The following is an 18,486-nucleotide window of genomic DNA, read 5'->3' on the forward strand; positions in this document are numbered from 1 at the left end:
GGTGCACCTCCTCATAGCACTATCAGGCATGAGGCTGCCTTAGTTTCCTGTGCATCTCCTCATAGCACTATCAGGCATGAGGCTGCCTTAGTTTCCTGTGCACCTCCTCATAGCACTATCAGGCATGAGGCTGCCATAGCTTCCTGTGAATCTCCTCATAGCACTATCAGGCATGAGGCTGCCATAGTTTCCTGTGCATCTCCTCATAGCACTATCAGGCATGAGGCTGCCTTAGCTTCCTGTGCACCTCTTCATAGCACTATCAGGCATGAGGCTGCCTCAGCTTCTTGTGCACCTCCTCCTAACACTATCAGGCATGAGGCTGCCTCTGCTTCCTGTGCATCTCCTCATAGCACTATCAGGCATGAGGCTGCCTTAGCTTCCTGTGCACATCATAGCACTATCAGGCATGAGGCTGCCTTAGCTTCCTGTGCACCTCATCATAGCACTATCAGGCATGAGGCTGCCATAGCTTCCTGTGCACCTCATAGCACTATCAGGCATGAGGCTCCCTTAGCTTCCTGTGCACCTCCTCATAGCACTATCAGGTATGAGGCTGCCCTAGCTTCCTGTGCAACTCCTCATAGCACTTTCAGGCATGAGGCTGCCTTAGCTTCCTGTGCACCTCCTCATAGCACTATCAGGCATGAGGCTGCCTTAGCTTCCTGTGCACCTCCTCATAGCACTATCAGGGATGAGGCTGCCTTAGTTTCCTATGCACCTCCTCATAGCACTATCAGGCATGAGGCTGCCTTAGTTTCCTATGTATCTCCTCATAGCACTATCAGGCATGAGGCTGCCACAGCTTCCTGTGCACCTCCTCATACCACTATTAGGCATGAGGCTGCCATAGCTTCCTGTGCACCTTCTCATAGCACTATCAGGCATGAGGCTGCCTTAGTTTCCTATGCACCTCATAGCACTATCAGGCATGAGGCTGCCTTAGCTTCCTGTGAACGTCATAGCACTATCAGGCATGAGACTGCCTTAGCTTCCTGTGCACCTCCTCATACCACTATCCGGCATGAGGCTGCCTTAGCTTCCTGTGCACCTCCTCATACCACTATCCGGCATGAGGCTGCCTTAGTTTCCTGTGCACCTCCTCATAGTACTATCAGGCATGAGGCTGACTTAGCTTCCTGTGCACCTCCTCGTAGCACTATCAGGCATGAGGCTGCCTTAGCTTCCTGTGCACCTCCTCGTAGCACTATCAGGAATGAGGCTGCCTTAGTTTCCTGTGCATCTCCTCATAGCACTATCAGGCATGAGGCTGCCTTAGCTTCCTGTGCACCTCCTCATAGCACTATCAGGCATGAGGCTGCCTTAGTTTCCTATGTATCTCCTCATAGCACTATCAGGCATGAGGCTGCCTTAGCTTCCTGTGCATCTCCTCATAGCACTATCAGGCATGAGGCTGCCTTAGCTTCCTGTGCACCTCCTCATAGCACTATCAGGCATGAGCCTGCCTTAGCTTCCTGTGCACCTCCTCATAGCACTATCAGGCATGAGGCTGCCTTAGCTTCCTGTGCACCTCCTCATAGCACTATCAGGCATGAGCCTGCCTTAGCTTCCTGTGCACCTCCTCATAGCACTATCAGGCATGAGGCTGCCTTAGTTTCCTGTGCACCTCTTCATAGCACTATCAGGCATGAGGCTGCATTAGCTTCCTGTGCATCTCCTCATACCACTATCAGGCATGAGGCTGCCATAGCTTCCTCTGCACCTCCTCCTAGCACTATCAGGCATGAGGCTGCCTTAGCTCCCTATGCACCTCCTCGTAGCACTATCAGGCATGAGGCTGCATTAGCTTCCTGTGCATCTCCTCATACCACTATCAGGCATGAGGCTGCCATAGCTTCCTCTGCCCCTCCTCGTAGCACTATCAGGCATGAGGCTGCCTTAGCTTCCTGTGCACCTCCTCGTAGCACTATCAGGCATGAGGCTGCCTTAGTTTCCTATGCACCTCCTCATAGCACTATCAGGCATGAGGCTGCCTTAGTTTCCTGTGCACCTCCTCATACCACTATTAGGCATGGGGCTGCCATAGCTTCCTATGCACCTCCTCATAGCACTATCAGGCATGAGGCTACCTTAGCATCCTGTGAACCTCATAGCACTATCAGGCATGAGGCTGTCTTAGCTTCCTGTGCATCTCCTCATAGCACTATCAGGCATGAGGCTGCCTTAGTTTCCTGTGCACCTCCTCATAGCACTATCAGGCATGAGGCTGCCTTAGTTTCCTGGGTACCTCCTCATAGCACTATCAGGCATGAGGCTGCCTTAGCTCCCTGTGCACCTCCTCGTAGCACTATCAGGCATGAGGCTGCCTTAGCTTCCTGTGCATCTCCTCATAGCACTATCAGTCATGAGGCTGCCTTAGCTTCCTGTGCACCTCCTCATAGCACTATCAGGCATGAGGCTGCCTTAGTTTCCTGGGTACCTCCTCATAGCACTATCAGGCATAAGGCTGCCTTAGCTCCCTGTGCACCTCCTCGTAGCACTATCAGGCATGAGGCTGCCTTAGCTTCCTATGCATCTCCTCATAGCACTATCAGTCATGAGGCTGCCTTAGCTTCCTGTGCACCTCCTCATAGCACTATCAGGCATGAGGCTGCCTTAGCTCCCTATGCACCTCCTCGTAGCACTATCAGGCATGAGGCTGCATTAGCTTCCTGTGCATCTCCTCATACCACTATCAGGCATGAGGCTGCCATAGCTTCCTCTGCACCTCCTCGTAGCACTATCAGGCATGAGGCTGCCTTAGCTTCCTGTGCACCTCCTCGTAGCACTATCATTCATGAGGCTGCCTTAGTTTCCTATGCACCTCCTCATAGCACTATCAGGCATGAGGCTGCCTTAGTTTCCTGTGCATCTCCTCATAGCACTATCAGGCATGAGGCTGCCATAGCTTCCTGTGCACCTCCTCATACCACTATTAGGCATGGGGCTGCCATAGCTTCCTATGCACCTCCTCATAGCACTATCTGGCATGAGGCTACCTTAGCGTCCTGTGAACCTCATAGCACTATCAGGCATGAGGCTGTCTTAGCTTCCTGTGCACCTCCTCATACCACTATCAGGCATGAGGCTGCCTTAGTTTCCTGTGCACCTCCTCATAGCACTATCAGGCATGAGGCTGCCTTAGTTTCCTATGCATCTCCTCATAGCACTATCAGGCATGAAGCTGCCATAGCTTACTGTGCATCTCCTCATAGCACTATCAGGCATGAGGCTGCCTTAGTTTCCTGTTCAGCTGCTCCTAGCACTATCAGGCATGAGGCTGCCATAGCTTCCTATGCACCTCCTCATAGCACTATCAGGCATGAGGCTGCCTTAGTTTCCTATGCATCTCCTCATAGCACTATCAGGCATGAGGCTGCCTTAGCTTCCTGTGCACCTCCTCATAGCACTATCAGGCATGAGGCTGCCTTAGTTTCCTGTGCATCTCCTCATAGCACTATCAGGCATGAGGCTGCCTTAGCTTCCTGTGCATCTCCTCATGCCACTATCAGGCATGAGGCTGCCATAGCTTCCTATGCACCTCCTCATAGCACTATCAGGCATGAGGCTGCCTTAGCTTCCTGTGCACCTCCTCGTAGCACTATCAGGCATGAGGCTGCCTTAGCTTCCTGTGCACCTCCTCATAGCACTATCAGGCATGAGCCTGCCTTAGTTTCCTATGCACCTCCTCATAGCACTATCAGGCATGAGGCTACCTTAGTTTCCTATGCATCTCCTCATAGCACTATCAGGCATGAGGCTGCCATAGCTTCCTGTGCACCTCCTCATACCACTATTAGGCATGAGGCTGCCATAGCTTCCTGTGCACCTCCTCATAGCACTATCAGGCATGAGGCTGCCTTAGTTTCCTATGCACCTCCTCATAGCACTATCAGGCATGAGGCTGCCTTAGTTTCCTGTGCATCTCCTCATAGCACTATCAGGCATGAGGCTGCCTTAGTTTCCTGTGCATCTCCTCATAGCACTATCAGGCATGAGGCTGCCTTAGTTTCCTGTGCACCTGCTCCTAGCACTATCAGGCATGAGGCTGCCATAGCTTCCTGTGCACCTCCTCATAGCACTCTCAGGCATGAGGCTGCCTTAGCTTCCTGTGCACCTCCTCCTAGCACTATCAGGCATGAAGCTGCCTTAGCTTCCTGTGCATCTCCTCATAGCACTATCAGGCATGAGGCTGCCTTAGTTTCCTGTGCACCTCCTCATAGCACTATCAGGCATGAGGCTGCCTTAGTTTCCTGGGTACCTCCTCATAGCACTATCAGGCATGAGGCTGCCTTAGCTCCCTGTGCACCTCCTCGTAGCACTATCAGGCATGAGGCTGCCTTAGCTCCCTATGCACCTCCTCGTAGCACTATCAGGCATGAGGCTGCATTAGCTTCCTGTGCATCTCCTCATACCACTATCAGGCATGAGGCTGCCATAGCTTCCTTTGCATCTCCTCGTAGCACTATCAGGCATGAGGCTGCCACAGTTTCCTATGCACCTCCTCATAGCACTATCAGGCATGAGGCTGCCTTAGTTTCCTGTGCATCTCCTCATAGCACTATCAGGCATGAGGCTGCCTTAGTTTCCTGTGCACCTGCTCCTAGCACTATCAGGCATGAGGCTGCCATAGCTTCCTGTGCACCTCCTCATAGCACTATCAGGCATGAGGCTGCCTTAGCTTCCTGTGCACCTCCTCCTAGCACTATCAGGCATGAGGCTGCCTTAGCTTCCTGTGCATCTCCTCATAGCACTATCAGGCATGAGGCTGCCTTAGTTTCCTGTGCACCTCCTCATAGCACTATCAGGCATGAGGCTGCCTTAATTTCCTGGGTACCTCCTCATAGCACTATCAGGCATGAGGCTGCCTTAGCTCCCTGTGCACCTCCTCGTAGCACTATCAGGCATGAGGCTGCCTTAGCTCCCTATGCACCTCCTCATAGCACTATCAGGCATGAGGCTGCATTAGCTTCCTGTGCATCTCCTCATACCACTATCAGGCATGAGGCTGCCATAGCTTCCTTTGCATCTCCTCGTAGCACTATCAGGCATGAGGCTGCCTTAGCTCCCTGTGCACCTCCTCGTAGCACTATCAGGCATGAGGCTGCCTTAGCTTCCTGTGCACCTCCTCGTAGCACTATCAGGCATGAGGCTGCCTTAGCTTCCTGTGCACCTCCTCATAGCACTATCAGGCATGAGGCTGCCTTTGTTTCCTTTGCACCTACTCATAGCACTATCAGGCATGAGGCTGCCTCAGCTTCTTGTGCACCTCCTCCTAACACTATCAGGCATGAGGCTGCCTCTGCTTCCTGTGCATCTCCTCATACCAATTTCAGGCATGAGGCTGACTCAGCTTCCTGTGCACCTCCTCATAGCACTATCAGGCATGAGGCTGCCTTAGCTTCCTGAGCACATCATAGCACTATCAGGCATGAGGCTGCCTTAGTTTCCTGTGCATCTCCTCATAGCACTATCAGGCATGAGGCTGCCTTAGCTTCCTGTGCACCTCCTCATAGCACTATCAGGCATGAGGCTGCCTTAGTTTCCTATGTATCTCCTCATAGCACTATCAGGCATGAGGCTGCCTTAGCTTCCTGTGCATCTCCTCATAGCACTATCAGGCATGAGGCTGCCATAGTTTCCTGTGCATCTCCTCATAGCACTATCAGGCATGAGGCTGCCTTAGCTCCCTGTGCACCTCCTCGTAGCACTATCAGGCATGAGGCTGCCTTAGCTTCCTGTGCACCTCCTCGTAGCACTATCAGGCATGAGGCTGCCTTAGCTTCCTGTGCACCTCCTCATAGCACTATCAGGCATGAGGCTGCCTTTGTTTCCTTTGCACCTACTCATAGCACTATCAGGCATGAGGCTGCCTCAGCTTCTTGTGCACCTCCTCCTAACACTATCAGGCATGAGGCTGCCTCTGCTTCCTGTGCATCTCCTCATACCAATTTCAGGCATGAGGCTGACTCAGCTTCCTGTGCACCTCCTCATAGCACTATCAGGCATGAGGCTGCCTTAGCTTCCTGAGCACATCATAGCACTATCAGGCATGAGGCTGCCTTAGTTTCCTGTGCATCTCCTCATAGCACTATCAGGCATGAGGCTGCCTTAGCTTCCTGTGCACCTCCTCATAGCACTATCAGGCATGAGGCTGCCTTAGTTTCCTATGTATCTCCTCATAGCACTATCAGGCATGAGGCTGCCTTAGCTTCCTGTGCATCTCCTCATAGCACTATCAGGCATGAGGCTGCCATAGTTTCCTGTGCATCTCCTCATAGCACTATCAGGCATGAGGCTGCCTTAGCTTCCTGTGCACCTCTTCATAGCACTATCAGGCATGAGGCTGCCTCAGCTTCTTGTGCACCTCCTCCTAACACTATCAGGCATGAGGCTGCCTCTGCTTCCTGTGCATCTCCTCATACCAATTTCAGGCATGAGGCTGACTCAGCTTCCTGTGCACCTCCTCATAGCACTATCAGGCATGAGGCTGCCTTAGCTTCCTGAGCACATCATAGCACTATCAGGCATGAGGCTGCCTTAGCTTCCTGTGCACCTCATCATAGCACTATCAGGCATGAGGCTGCCATAGCTTCCTGTGCACCTCATAGCACTATCAGGCATGAGGCTCCCTTAGCTTCCTGTGCACCTCCTCATAGCACTATCAGGTATGAGGCTGCCATAGCTTCCTGTGCAACTCCTCATAGCACTATCAGGCATGAGGCTGCCTTAGCTTCCTGTGCACCTCCTCATAGCACTATCAGGCATGAGGCTGCCTTAGCTTCCTGTGCACCTCCTCATAGCACTATCAGGGATGAGGCTGCCTTAGTTTCCTATGCACCTCCTCATAGCACTATCAGGCATGAGGCTGCCTTAGCTTCCTGTGCACCTCCTCATACCACTATTAGGCATGAGGCTGCCATTGCTTCCTGTGCACCTTCTCATAGCACTATCATGCATGAGGCTGCCTTAGTTTCCTATGCACCTCATAGCACTATCAGGCATGAGGCTGCCTTAGCTTCCTGTGAACGTCATAGCACTATCAGGCATGAGACTGCCTTAGCTTCCTGTGCACCTCCTCATACCACTATCCGGCATGAGGCTGCCTTAGCTTCCTGTGCACCTCCTCATACCACTATCCGGCATGAGGTTGCCTTAGTTTCCTGTGCACCTCCTCATAGTACTATCAGGCATGAGGCTGACTTAGCTTCCTGTGCACCTCCTCGTAGCACTATCAGGCATGAGGCTGCCTTAGCTTCCTGTGCACCTCCTCGTAGCACTATCAGGAATGAGGCTGCCTTAGTTTCCTGTGCATCTCCTCATAGCACTATCAGGCATGAGGCTGCCTTAGCTTCCTGTGCACCTCCTCATAGCACTATCAGGCATGAGGCTGCCTTAGTTTCCTATGTATCTCCTCATAGCACTATCAGGCATGAGGCTGCCTTAGCTTCCTGTGCATCTCCTCATAGCACTATCAGGCATGAGGCTGCCTTAGCTTCCTGTGCACCTCCTCATAGCACTATCAGGCATGAGGCTGCCTTAGTTTCCTTTGCACCTCCTCATAGCACTATCAGGCATGAGGCTGCCTTAGCTTCCTGTGCATCCCCTCATAGCACTATCAGGCATGAGGCTGCCATAGCTTCCTGTGCACCTCCTCATAGCACTACCAGGCATGAGGCTGCCAGAGCTTCCTGTGCATCTCCTCATAGCACTATCAGGCATGAGGCTGCCTTGGTTTCCTGTGCACCTCCTCATAGCACTATCAGGCATGAGGCTGCCTTAGCTTCCTGTGCATCTCCTCGTAGCACTATCAGGCATGAGGCTGCCTTAGTTTCCTGTGCATCTCCTCATAGCACTATCAGGCATGAGGCTGCCTTAGCTTCCTGTGCACCTCCTCATAGCACTATCAGGCATGAGGCTGCCTTAGCTTCCTGTGCATCTCCTCATAGCACTATCAGGAATGAGGCTGCCTTAGTTTCCGGTGCACCTCCTCATAGCACTATCAGGCATGAGGCTGCCTTAGTTTCCTGTGCATCTCCTCATAGCACTATCAGGCATGAGGCTGCCTTAGTTTCCTGTGCACCTCCTCATAGCACTATCAGGCATGAGGCTGCCATAGCTTCCTGTGAATCTCCTCATAGCACTATCAGGCATGAGGCTGCCATAGTTTCCTGTGCATCTCCTCATAGCACTATCAGGCATGAGGCTGCCTTAGCTTCCTGTGCACCTCTTCATAGCACTATCAGGCATGAGGCTGCCTCAGCTTCTTGTGCACCTCCTCCTAACACTATCAGGCATGAGGCTGCCTCTGCTTCCTGTGCATCTCCTCATAGCACTATCAGGCATGAGGCTGCCTTAGCTTCCTGTGCACATCATAGCACTATCAGGCATGAGGCTGCCTTAGCTTCCTGTGCACCTCATCATAGCACTATCAGGCATGAGGCTGCCATAGCTTCCTGTGCACCTCATAGCACTATCAGGCATGAGGCTCCCTTAGCTTCCTGTGCACCTCCTCATAGCACTATCAGGTATGAGGCTGCCCTAGCTTCCTGTGCAACTCCTCATAGCACTTTCAGGCATGAGGCTGCCTTAGCTTCCTGTGCACCTCCTCATAGCACTATCAGGCATGAGGCTGCCTTAGCTTCCTGTGCACCTCCTCATAGCACTATCAGGGATGAGGCTGCCTTAGTTTCCTATGCACCTCCTCATAGCACTATCAGGCATGAGGCTGCCTTAGTTTCCTATGTATCTCCTCATAGCACTATCAGGCATGAGGCTGCCACAGCTTCCTGTGCACCTCCTCATACCACTATTAGGCATGAGGCTGCCATAGCTTCCTGTGCACCTTCTCATAGCACTATCAGGCATGAGGCTGCCTTAGTTTCCTATGCACCTCATAGCACTATCAGGCATGAGGCTGCCTTAGCTTCCTGTGAACGTCATAGCACTATCAGGCATGAGACTGCCTTAGCTTCCTGTGCACCTCCTCATACCACTATCCGGCATGAGGCTGCCTTAGCTTCCTGTGCACCTCCTCATACCACTATCCGGCATGAGGCTGCCTTAGTTTCCTGTGCACCTCCTCATAGTACTATCAGGCATGAGGCTGACTTAGCTTCCTGTGCACCTCCTCGTAGCACTATCAGGCATGAGGCTGCCTTAGCTTCCTGTGCACCTCCTCGTAGCACTATCAGGAATGAGGCTGCCTTAGTTTCCTGTGCATCTCCTCATAGCACTATCAGGCATGAGGCTGCCTTAGCTTCCTGTGCACCTCCTCATAGCACTATCAGGCATGAGGCTGCCTTAGTTTCCTATGTATCTCCTCATAGCACTATCAGGCATGAGGCTGCCTTAGCTTCCTGTGCATCTCCTCATAGCACTATCAGGCATGAGGCTGCCTTAGCTTCCTGTGCACCTCCTCATAGCACTATCAGGCATGAGGCTGCCTTAGCTTCCTATGCACCTCCTCATAGCACTATCAGGCATGAGGCTGCCTTAGCTTCCTGTGCACCTCCTCATAGCACTATCAGGCATGAGGCTGCCTTAATTTCCTGTGCACCTCCTCATAGCACTATCAGGCATGAGGCTGCCTTAGTTTCCTGTGCACCTGCTCATAGCACTATCAGGCATGAGGCTGCCAGAGCTTCCTGTGCACCTCCTCAGCACTATCAGGAATGAGGCTGCCTTAGTTTCCTGTGCATCTCCTCATTGCACTATCAGGCATGAGGCTGCCTTAGCTTCATGTGCATCTCCTCATAGCACTATCAGGCATGAGGCTGCCATAGCTTCCTGTGCACCTCCTCATAGCACTATCAGGCATGAGGCTGCCTTAGCTTCCTGTGCACCTCCTCATAGCACTATCAGGCATGAGGCTGCCTTAGCTTCCTGTGCACCTCCTCATAGCACTATCAGGCATGAGGCTGCCTTAGTTTCCTGTGCTTCTCCTCATAGCACTATCAGGCATGAGGCTGCATAAGAGGGCAATTTATTTCTCTGGAAGTGGCTGGGGAGATCCAGCAGCCAACTGAGGACTTTGTGTCCCCTGGCCATCCAGAGCATCACAGGTAAGTGAATTTTACTTTAAAATCATATATTAAATCTATACATTTAAAATACATTGTGTTATTACATATACACCAAGCCTGTGCCCTGCATCGGGCAGTTACACACTGCAGCACTGTGGCCCAGGAGCTGCTGGCCTGGCTCAGTGCTGTACATACCATTTTAAATGCACTTTTATATTATATGTAACTCTGTATACGTGTGTGCTTTTATACAATGTCCCCAGCACTCAGCACTGAGCTTTACTTAACCAGCTTTGCAATGCAGAGATGGCCGAGCTCCCAGTCCCCAGCATAGGGCTCTAAGCTCTGCAGCCTGGGCACCTCTGTCCCAGCAGCTGCAGCTCTGTGCTCCCCCCCCCCCCGGTGCAGTGCAGAGATGGCCGAGCTCCCAGTCCCCAGCATAGGGATCTCAGCTCTGCAGCCTGGGCACCTCTGTCCCAGCAGCTGCAGCTCTGTGCTCCCCCCCCCCCGGTGCAGTGCAGAGATGGCCGAGCTCCCAGTCCCCAGCATAGGGATCTCAGCTCTGCAGCCTGGGCACCTCTGTCCCAGCAGCTGCAGCTCTGTGCTCCCCCCCCCGGTGCAGTGCAGAGATGGCCGAGCTCCCAGTCCCCAGCATAGGGCTCTCAGCTCTGCAGCCTGGGCACCTCTGTCCCAGCAGCTGCAGCTCTGTGCTCCCCCCCCCCGGTGCAGTACAGAGATGGCCGAGCTCCCAGTCCCCAGCATAGGGCTCTAAGCTCTGCAGCCTGGGCACCTCTGTCCCAGCAGCTGCAGCTCTGTGCTCTCCCCCCCCAGTGCAGTGCAGAGATGGCCGAGCTCCCAGTCCCCAGCATAGGGCTCTCAGCTCTGCAGCCTGGGCACCTCTGTCCCAGCAGCTGCAGCTCTGTGCTCTCCCCCCCCCCCGGTGCAGTGCAGAGATGGCCGAGCTCCCAGTCCCCAGCATAGGGCTCTCAGCTCTGCAGCCTGGGCACCTCTGTCCCAGCAGCTGCAGCTCTGTGCTCTCCCCCCCCCCCCGGTGCAGTGCAGAGATGGCCGAGCTCCCAGTCCCCAGAATAGGGATCTCAGCTCTGCAGCCTGAGCACCTCTGTCCCAGCAGCTGCAGCTCTGTGCTCCCCCCCCCCCGGTGCAGTGCAGAGATGGCCGAGCTCCCAGTCCCCAGCATAGGGCTCTCAGCTCTGCAGCCTGGGCACCTCTGTCCCAGCAGCTGCAGCTCTGTGCTCTCCCCCCCCCCCCGGTGCAGTGCAGAGATGGCCGAGCTCCCAGTCCCCTGCATAGGGATCTCAGCTCTGCAGCCTGGGCACCTCTGTCCCAGCAGCTGCAGCTCTGTGCTCTCCCCCCCCCCCCGGTGCAGTGCAGAGATGGCCGAGCTCCCAGTCCCCAGCATAGGGCTCTAAGCTCTGCAGCCTGGACACCTCTGTCCCAGCAGCTGCAGCTCTGTGCTCCCCCCCCCGGTGCAGCGCAGAGATGGCCGAGCTCCCAGTCCCCAGCATAGGGCTCTCAGCTCTGCAGCCTGGGCACCTCTGTCCCAGCAGCTGCAGCTCTGTGCTCCCCCCTCCCCCCCCGGTGCAGTGCAGAGATGGCCGAGCTCCCAGTCCCCAGCATAGGGCTCTCAGCTCTGCAGCATGGGCACCTCTGTCCCAGCAGCTGCAGCTCTGTGCTCTCCCCCCCCCCCCGGTGCAGTGCAGAGATGGCCGAGCTCCCAGTCCCCTGCTTAGGGATCTCAGCTCTGCAGCCTGGGCACCTCTGTCCCAGCAGCTGCAGCTCTGTGCTCTCCCCCCCCCCCCCCGTGCAGTGCAGAGATGGCCGAGCTCCCAGTCCCCAGCATAGGGCTCTAAGCTCTGCAGCCTGGACACCTCTGTCCCAGCAGCTGCAGCTCTGTGCTCCCCCCCCGGTGCAGCGCAGAGATGGCCGAGCTCCCAGTCCCCAGCATAGGGCTCTCAGCTCTGCAGCCTGGGCACCTCTGTCCCAGCAGCTGCAGCTCTGTGCTCCCCCCTCCCCCCCCGGTGCAGTGCAGAGATGGCCGAGCTCCCAGTCCCCAGCATAGGGCTCTCAGCTCTGCAGCCTGGGCACCTCTGTCCCAGCAGCTGCAGCTCTGTGCTCCCCCCCTCCCCCCACGGTGCAGTGCAGAGATGGCCGAGCTCCCAATCCCCTGCATAGGGATCTCAGCTCTGCGGCCTGGGCACCTCTGTCCCAGCAGCTGCAGCTCTGTGCTCTCCCCCCCCCCCGGTGCAGTGCAGAGATGGCCGAGCTCCCAGTCCCCAGCATAGGGCTCTAAGCTTTGCAGCCTGGACACCTCTGTCCCAGCAGCTGCAGCTCTGTGCTCCCCCCCCGGTGCAGCACAGAGATGGCCGAGCTCCCAGTCCCCAGCATAGGGCTCTCAGCTCTGCAGCCTGGGCACCTCTGTCCCAGCAGCTGCAGCTCTGTGCTCCCCCTCCCCCCCCGGTGCAGTGCAGAGATGGCCGAGCTCCCAGTCCCCAGCATAGGGCTCTCAGCTCTGCAGCATGGGCACCTCTGTCCCAGCAGCTGCAGCTCTGTGCTCCCCCCTCCCCCCCCGGTGCAATGCAGAGATGGCCGAGCTCCCAGTCCCCAGCATAGGGCTCTCAGCTCTGCAGCATGGGCACCTCTGTCCCAGCAGCTGCAGCTCTGTGCTCTCCCCCCCCCCCCGGTGCAGTGCAGAGATGGCCGAGCTCCCAGTCCCCTGCTTAGGGATCTCAGCTCTGCAGCCTGGGCACCTCTGTCCCAGCAGCTGCAGCTCTGTGCTCTCCCCCCCCCCCCCGGTGCAGTGCAGAGATGGCCGAGCTCCCAGTCCCCAGCATTGGGCTCTAAGCTCTGCAGCCTGGACACCTCTGTCCCAGCAGCTGCAGCTCTGTGCTCCCCCCCGGTGCAGCGCAGAGATGGCCGAGCTCCCAGTCCCCAGCATAGGGCTCTCAGCTCTGCAGCCTGGGCACCTCTGTCCCAGCAGCTGCAGCTCTGTGCTCCCCCCTCCCCCCCCGGTGCAGTGCAGAGATGGCCGAGCTCCCAGTCCCCTGCATAGGGATCTCAGCTCTGCAGCCTGGGCACCTCTGTCCCAGCAGCTGCAGCTCTGTGCTCTCCCCCCCCCCCCGGTGCAGTGCAGAGATGGCCGAGCTCCCAGTCCCCAGCATAGGGCTCTAAGCTCTGCAGCCTGGACACCTCTGTCCCAGCAGCTGCAGCTCTGTGCTCCCCCCCCGGTGCAGCGCAGAGATGGCCGAGCTCCCAGTCCCCAGCATAGGGCTCTCAGCTCTGCAGCCTGGGCACCTCTGTCCCAGCAGCTGCAGCTCTGTGCTCCCCCCTCCCCCCCCGGTGCAGTGCAGAGATGGCCGAGCTCCCAGTCCCCAGCATAGGGCTCTCAGCTCTGCAGCCTGGGCACCTCTGTCCCAGCAGCTGCAGCTCTGTGCTCCCCCCTCCCCCCCCGGTGCAGTGCAGAAATGGCCGAGCTCCCAGTCCCCTGCATAGGGATCTCAGCTCTGCGGCCTGGGCACCTCTGTCCCAGCAGCTGCAGCTCTGTGCTCCCCCCCTGGTGCAGCACAGAGATGGCCGAGCTCCCAGTCCCCAGCATAGGGCTCTCAGCTCTGCAGCCTGGGCACCTCTGTCCCAGCAGCTGCAGCTCTGTGCTCCCCCCTCCCCCCCCGGTGCAGTGCAGAGATGGCCGAGCTCCCAGTCCCCAGCATAGGGCTCTCAGCTCTGCAGCCTGGGCACCTCTGTCCCAGCAGCTGCAGCTCTGTGCTCCCCCCCCGGTGCAGCGCAGAGATGGCCGAGCTCCCAGTCCCCAGCATAGGGCTCTCAGCTCTGCAGCCTGGGCACCTCTGTCCCAGCAGCTGCAGCTCTGTGCTCTCCCCCTGGTGCAGCGCACTGAGAGTTAAACAAATACGTGCCCACAGCTGCCAGAGCTGGCCTGAGCTGCACCTGGCTCTCAGTTTTGGGGGGAACAGGGAGCTGGCTCTACCTGCCCCCGAGCATGTGGCAAGTCTTCCTGGGGCATCAGGAGCTATCTCCCGGTCCCCAGCAGTCAGCACATAGCTCTGTCGTCTCTGGAGGTGTCCCAGGGCTGTAGCGCATCACACAGCCCCCGACGCTGTTCGCCTCGCTGCAGCCGCCGGAAACGGCCCGGAGCTGCGTCACATTCCTGGCGGCAGCAGCTCCCTCCTCCCCCGGTATCCTGGAGGTTACACAGCTCAGCCGCGGACCCCTACCCCCAGCATACGGGGGGTTAACTTGTTGCCACAGCCACTGGAGCGGGTCTGGGCCGTGGCACAACAAATGCAATTACTTTTGTTTAAACACTTGGCGCCTAGCGCTGGTAATACATATAGATACAGGGCGCCTTTTGTTCCATTTAAAAATGGCTCCGCAGTACAGGGGGTTAAACCCTTCAGTGCCACGGCTGCCATGATCCACGTGTGGCCAACCTCCAGCCACAATAATTAATTATGAGTTTCAATTTTACTTTAAGAGTTTACTGGTTGCAATAAAAATACTGTCTAGAACAATCTGTTTGTGTAAATTGGAATACAGATAAAGCTGTTGATTTTTTTAGGGGGTTGAATACGTCTGCAAGCCAGTATACAGACGTACCCACATACATCTATCCTCCGTGCGCTAGAAGTCGCGCCACACATAATGCGGGAGTCAATTGTGTCTCGGTAGTGCCGAGCGTCTTTTCATCCATCTTTTTACCTTCAAATGCCTCTTATTCGCACAACAATGTGAATAGATTGTCACAAGCAGCTTCTGCTGAGTAAAATGATATACAGCATGCCTATGTTCTGTGTGTGACTGCGGGTGTATCTGCATGGCTATGTTCTGTGTGTGACTGCGGGTGTCTCTGCATGCCTATATTCTGTGTGTGACTGCGGGTGTATCTGCATGCCTATGTTCTGTGTGTGACTGCGGGTGTATCTGCATGCCTATATTCTGTGTGTGACTGCGGGTGTATCTGTATGCCTATATTCTGAGGGTGACTGCGGGTGTATCTGTATGCCTATGTTCTGTGTGTGACTGCGGGTGTATCTGCATGCCTATGTTCTGTGTGTGACTGCGGGTGTATCTGCATGCCTATATTCTGTGTGTGACTGCGGGTGTATCTGTATGCCTATATTCTGTGTGTGACTGCGGGTGTATCTGCATGCCTATGTTCTGTGTGTGACTGCGGGTGTATCTGCATGCCTATAATCTGAGGGTGACTGCGGGTGTATCTGCATGCCTATATTCTGTGTGTGACTGCGGGTGTATCTGCATGCCTATATTCTGTGTGTGACTGCGGGTGTATCTGTATGCCTATATTCTGAGGGTGACTGCGGGTGTATCTGCATTACTATGTTCTGTGTGTGACTGCGGGTGTATCTGCATGCCTATATTCTGTGTGTGACTGCAGCTGCATGCCTATATTCTGTGTGACTGCGGGTGTATCTGCATGCCTATGTTCTGTGTGTGACTGCGGGTGTATCTGCATGCCTATATTCTGAGGGTGACTGTTGGTGTGTCTGCATGCCTATGTTCTGTGTGTGACTACGGGTGTATCTGCATGCCTATATTCTGTGTGTGACTGCGGGTGTATCTGTATGCCTATATTCTGAGGGTGACTGCGGGTGTATCTGCATTCCTATATTCTGTGTGTGACTGCGGGTGTATCTGCATGGCTATGTTCTGTGTGTGACTGCGGGTGTATCTGCATGCCTATATTCTGTGTGTGACTGCAGCTGCATGCCTATATTCTGTGTGTGACTGCGGGTGTATCTGCATGCCTATATTCTGAGGGTGACTGCGGGTGTATCTGCATGCCTATGTTCTGTGTGTGACTGCGGGTGTATCTGCATGCCTATATTCTGTGTGTGACTGCAGCTGCATGCCTATATTCTATGTGTGACTGCGGGTGTATCTGCATGCCTATGTTCTGTGTGTGACTGCGGGTGTATCTGCATGCCTAAATTCTGAGAGTGACTGCGGGTGTATCTGCATGCCTATATTCTGTGTGTGACTGCGGGTGTATCTGCATGGCTATGTTCTGTGTGTGACTGCGGGTGTGTCTGCATGCCTATGTGCTGTGTGTGACTGCGGGTGTATCTGCATGCCTATATTCTGTGTGTGACTGCGGGTGTATCTGCATGCCTATGTTCTGTGTGTGACTGCGGGTGTATCTGCATGCCTGTATTCTGTGTGTGACTGCGGGTGTATCTGCAAGTGAAATGCTACGTTACAGTGTCAGCTGCTATAACACTGTAACGTAGTGTTTAGCATGCAGATACACCCGCAGTCACACACAGAACTTAGGCATGCAGATACTCCCGTAGTCACACACACAATATAGGCATGCAGATACACCCGCAGTCACACACAGAACATAAGCATGCAGATACACCCGCAGTCACACACAGAGAACATAGGCATGCAGCAGTCCCACACATTGAACTTAGGCATGCAGATACACCCGCAGTCACACACAGAATATAGGCATGCAGATACAGCCGCAGTCACACACAGAGAACTTAGACATGCAGATACACCCGCAGTCACACACAGAATATAGGCATGCAGATACACCCGCAGTCACCCTCAGAATATAGGCATGCAGATACACCTGCAGTCACACACAGAACTTAGGCATGCAGATACACCCGCAGTCACACACAGAATATAGGCTTGCAGATACACCCGCAGTCACACACAGAATATAGGCATGCAGATACAGCCGCAGTCACCCTCAGAATATAGGCATGCAGATACTCCCGTAGTCACACACAGAATATAGGCATGCAGATACACCCGCAGTCACACACAGAACATAAGCATGCAGATACACCCGCAGTCACACACAGAATATAGGCATGCAGATACACCCGCAGTTACACATAGAATATAGGCATGCAGATACACCCGCAGTCACACACAGAATATAGACATGCAGATACATCCGCAGTCACACACAGAATATAGGCATGCAGATACATCCGCAGTCACACACAGGGCCTGATTCAGAGCCGGATGCTCTTTGAGAGCGCTCACTCTGAATCAGGGCGTCCCAGTTTTTTTAAAAGACGTCTTCCTGGCCGCTCGCTAAGCTGTGGGTGACCACCCACAGCTTTATCGAGCGGCCAGGTGATGGTCACGAACATCAGGGCTTGTGACGCGACCCTTGTGGTAGGGTCTCGTTCCCGCAAACCCCAGTGAGCTTTCGGCTCTAATAGAGCCGGAAGCTCACCCACTGACATCACTCGTGATGTCAGTGGGGCCGCCCCCAAACGGCAGGCATTCACATAGGAACGTTTGGCCAGCCACCCCAAGCGCCTCCTAAATGTGGCAAGCTGTCAATCACAATCGACAGCTGCCTCGATTTGGTGCGAGACCCGTAGTGACGGAGTGCCCGTCGCAGTCCTGGTCTCGCGCACGCCGGAGCCGGCTCTGGCGTGCGCTTGCGCAGTGGGGACCATCGACCCGCTTGCGAGCGCTGTGCGACTGAATCAGGCCCTCAGAACATAGGCATGCAGATACACCCGCAGTCACACACAGAACATAGGCATGCAGATACACCCGCAGTTACACACAGAACATAGGCATTCAGATACACCCGCAGTTACACACAGAACATAGGCATGCATAAGTATCAGTTCCCTGCATTAGGTTTAAGGCACAATGGCCCTGATTCAGAGCCGGACGCTCTGACCAGAGCGCTCGCTCTGAATCAGGGCCCACCTCCATAACTATGGAGCGTCCTCCTGGACGCTCGTATAGCTGTGGGTCACAACCCACAGCCTATATGAGCGTGCATGATGATGGTCGCGATGGTCTTGACCATCGCCAGTGCAAGCAGAAGCCTGCGGTTGAGTTTCTCAACCGCAAGGCCAGAGTGATTTTGGCTCTATCAGAGCCAAAATCAACATCGACAGCACGCCCCCTTTGATCAGACACAACGAGCGAAGGAAAGTACTTCGCTCGTCGCGTCTCGCGCATGCGCACCATCGACCCACTTGCGAGCGGACAGCCGCTCGCGAGTGGGTCTGAATCAGGCCCAATAATCCCTATGTCTAAATGTGTTAGTATAATTTCCCTGCATTGGGTATAAGGCACAATGATCCCTATGGCTACATGTATTAGTATCATTTCCCTGCATTGGGTATAAGGCACAATGATCCCTATGGCTACATGTATTAGTATCATTCCCCTGCATTGGGTATTAGGCACAATGATCCCTATGGCTACATGTATTAGTATAATTTCCCTGCATTGGGTATAAGGCACAATGGCCCTCATTCAGAGCCGTACGCTCTGAGCAGAGCGCACGCTCTGAATGAGGGCCGCCCTCCATAAAAATGGAGCGTCCTCCTGGACGCTCGTATAGCTGTGGGTCACCACCCACAGCCTATACGAGCGTGCAGTTTGATGGCAGCGATGGTCGTGACCATCGCGACCA

General features: G+C 54.9%; 1 protein-coding gene across 1 annotated transcript in view; it reads left to right on the plus strand.

Annotated features, from left to right (window-relative positions):
• Positions 1-18,486, plus strand: part of MARK1 (microtubule affinity regulating kinase 1) — a 1,129,886-nt gene that overhangs the window by 772,364 nt on the left and 339,036 nt on the right. The gene's annotated exons all lie outside the window — the stretch shown is intronic.

The sequence above is a fragment of the Taudactylus pleione genome, unplaced genomic scaffold (assembly GCF_031769625.1).
Source record: "Taudactylus pleione unplaced genomic scaffold, aTauple2 ptg000631l, whole genome shotgun sequence".
NCBI lineage: Eukaryota > Metazoa > Chordata > Amphibia > Anura > Myobatrachidae > Taudactylus > Taudactylus pleione.